The 3,657-nt window shown below is 42.1% G+C and overlaps 1 protein-coding gene across 1 annotated transcript in view; it reads left to right on the top strand.

The window, feature by feature from the left end:
- Positions 1–3,591: 3,591 nt before the first annotated feature.
- The window catches only part of LOC118167193, a 59,767-nt gene continuing 59,701 nt past the window's right edge, over positions 3,592–3,657 (top strand). Inside the window, exon 1 of the mRNA XM_035326446.1 lies at positions 3,592–3,644. The gene's annotated coding sequence lies outside the window, so the exon portion shown is untranslated. The remainder of the gene's footprint in view (positions 3,645–3,657) is intronic.

The following is a 3,657-nucleotide window of genomic DNA, read 5'->3' as shown; positions in this document are numbered from 1 at the left end:
TGATGCACAAATCTGTTTACAAGGAGGGAAACACAGGCCTAAATTTGAAACATTAATGGCACTAACATAATAGAATTAAATGAAAGTATTTAGGCCCACTGAATGAAACTGAATCTGACACTGACCTGCATTTGTCAATACAGTCAAATACATTTCCTGTATTTGATCAGGAAAAGAATGATATTACTTTATTATTATTTTTAACTTTGTAACCTTTATCTTCCTTCAGCACAAATAAAAATAAAAATACAGCCAGGTTATTTTCCCTCTCTTCCCACAATTTACGAGAGGAATTCAAAATGCATAATATGCTTAAAAGCTGTACATTAAGCAGCAGAGCCTATGGACATGGATTTCTACCATGCAACAGAGCTATGGCATCTATCAGTGTTAGCCTGCAACACCTATCCAGGCTACAAGTAGAGACATTTTACTAATACCTCCACGTATGTGTTTCACATAGGCTTGTTACTGACTGGCAACTCCACTACAAACCCCACAGTGCCCTCTGATGTCTTCAAACTTTTTCCAAAATCCGTTTAATCACACTAAGGCCCAAATGTCAATGAGACAGGGCATTGTTTCCCAAGTCTATATGGAAAGGGTCCTCTAAATAACTTTCCTCAGTTTCCATCAAAACAATCCTAAACTCATGTTCAAAGCAATGGGCTCTGAACTGATCGTTACTGCTTCATGATAGAGACCATTGGGATGTGGTAGGTAACTCCATGGAAACATTGCTTCAGTGCTTATTAGTATCAAAACCCAAATAAACCACTGGAATTGTGAGGAAAGGAATACAGAACAAACCATAAAATGTTATCGCACCCCAGTGTGTACCTGGTTCATCGGTGCCTTGAAAACTGTGCTGGTGGGTGTCCCTACAGAAATATATATGAATATATATGTAATATTATTTATATATAGTATATATATATATATATATAAAACTGGAGAAGGCTCAGTGAAGGGCAGCAAGGATGGCCACAGGTGTTCAGCATGGGGAACAGTGAGTCAGCTGAGATTCGTCAGCTGGGAAAAGGGGTGATTTAGATGGGCTAAGACTGGGGTCCCCAGAATGATAAGTGGTGCAGGGTGATTTTTCAGACTGTTTTTTTTTTTTTTTTTTTTTTTTTTTTTTTCTTGAGAGAAACAGAGGATAGTGAAATAATCTAGTAGGAGTCAATTTCAAAACAAAACCAAGAGGTTTTGTGGCAACAAGTAGCAGACTAGTGGAACTGAAGCATGTTCTGAATACAGACTGTTTGCAGGAGCAAAACTGAGGGTTAATAAACAGATAAACAACAACCCAGATGAAACTAGAGGGTGGCCAGTTACTCTGTAGAATCATCAGCTGCTAACAATCTCAGTAACATATAGTCACCTATGCAGTTTTGTTTCTCTGTGTTAAATATACAAAAGAGTCTCCAGGACTACACATGCCACCACAGCTGGATACAACTGTGTCCCCAATGTGAGGAATGTGCCACCATATAGCTGCTTCTGGATGACAAAACTAAGACACCCCATGTGATGGTAATGTGGGATGAAGTAGTTTCATACTACCCTGCATAACCTGCAACTGCATGGAGTGTTATACCAATGTATATATGTGTGCGTGGATATTTATATGTTAACACAGGTAAAATGTACGAACAAAGAAAAATGTGAACAGAGGTTTATCTGAGAAGAAGTGCACCCGTTTGTCCCCCAGCACGGGTGATGCGGGCTGGACAGGACAGATCCCACTGACGCCTCGGGGCAGGGACCGGCTCAGCTTGCAGGCAGACACGGCCATCTACCGGCCGCAGGGCGCTCGGTCCCTTTCGGGCAGTAGGGTCAGTCTGTCCCTGTCCAGAAATCCCAACCTGTAGAGTGAAATCTTGGCCCAACCGATTTTGGCGTTTTACAAAACGCCTTTGTTCTTGGGCTATAAATTATTATGTTTGTCAGTGACTGGCATTCCTTTTTGCATATGTTTAAGGACAGAAGTGAATAAGGACTGCAGCACATTCGCTCCTGGTTGATTACAGAGTCTCAACGAAGGTAAATTGCATTTAAATTTCACTGCAGGGGTCTGAGACTGTTGCAACCTAGGGTGACCTTACCAGGGGTTAGCCCCACATCTTGCTACATTACAGTTATGTGGGAATCTTACTGAATGTATTCTGTACTGCATGCACATGGACAACACTAAAATATAGCTACAGAGCGTGCTTAGCTTTATGGCTGTACTGATGGCTGTGCATTCTGTACCAGGGTGGTCTTTCTGGTTCTTGCTGCAAAGCTGGTATTTTCATTTATTTATTTATTTACTGAGCTATCATAAATATACATTGGCATAACTAGGAGACAGCTCTAGCTCTCTAGAGTTAACCATGTATACATACGTAACAAGGGATTTTTTTTCCTGCTGTGATTATTTGAATGTTTACTAGGTCAAGTTTTCAATGTAATAGTTAAACACTTTAGTAATTTAATACTCAAGAATTAGTTGCTCTCTATGTGTAGGGAACCTATTTTTCTTTCTCTGTGGCCTCTCCTTGTTTCTGTCTGTTTAATAATTTAGGACAGTAATTGTTCATCATTTTTTTTAGGCACTGAGAAAATTGAAAATTAGATGATGGTACTTCCTAATAACAAAGGTGAAGAATTATAAAAATGAAGGAGTTTTTGGAGATCTCCTAGACTAACTAACTGCTTACCCCTGTACTGTACCCCAGTTGTTTCACAGTTGATCTGTTTTTCAACATCACGTCCTTATTAAAAGGTATCTATGTGGCTTTGTGTTAGGTAGTATGTGGCTTTACTGCCGTTTTGCAATGGGAAAATGCAGCACCTCCCTAAATAAAGAACCAAATCCTAAGATCACACCATGATTATTTTCTATCTCAACTGCATCTCTCATTGCAATTAGAAATTAACCTAACAATGCTTTATCAACAGTTTTCAAAAGTACTTATTTAAATACTTTTAAAGTGGCTTTTTCCATCAGAAAATCTATCTCCTAAGTCATTCTATACTTGGAATTGTTAATGTCTCACCGCATGACACATTTTTTGGTGTTCCTCCAAAGACCCCAGATTTTCTCAATGTTTCATTTGTGAGAGATGACTCAACGCCACCTCGAACCAAAGTGTATGTGTCAGGGCAGGCCTAGCAGTTACTACACCGGATTTGCATGTGAAACTTTTGGATTTCGGCACAGTCTTTGCTGTATCAGAGAAATTACGTGGGCTCTCCCTAAGCAGGGAGCCTCTGAGGGCCCTGTGCCTTGAATTTGCTGGCTTGGTGAGATTTAACCCACGGTCACTGGCTAGAAATTTGGCCTTCCTGTCAGGACTGAGATACGAACTCATGCAGAGTCTTATTTTTTTAACTAATACATGGCAACTAGGAACTTTGAGGCCGTGACAACCCTTATGTGTGTGGGGAGAAGGCTTCATAAATCCCCTAACAGAGTCGCCTGATTCTCCGCTGCCACTACCACAGCCCTGCCCCTGTTCTCCTCAGGGCTGCCCCCCACGGCTACCCAGTCCCGCCCGGTGCCGGCTTCTCTCAGCCCAGCCCCTCGGGCCGGGGCGGGCCGCGGGGCGGGCTGGGGCCTGGCGGCCGGGCGGTGCCCGGAGCCCTGCCCGCCGCCACCATGAGCTGCGC

The sequence above is a fragment of the Oxyura jamaicensis genome, chromosome 4 (assembly GCF_011077185.1).
Source record: "Oxyura jamaicensis isolate SHBP4307 breed ruddy duck chromosome 4, BPBGC_Ojam_1.0, whole genome shotgun sequence".
NCBI classification, from domain to species: domain Eukaryota; kingdom Metazoa; phylum Chordata; class Aves; order Anseriformes; family Anatidae; genus Oxyura; species Oxyura jamaicensis.
Note: the sequence above shows the minus strand (reverse complement) of the source record. Positions and strands in the feature narration are given on the sequence as shown.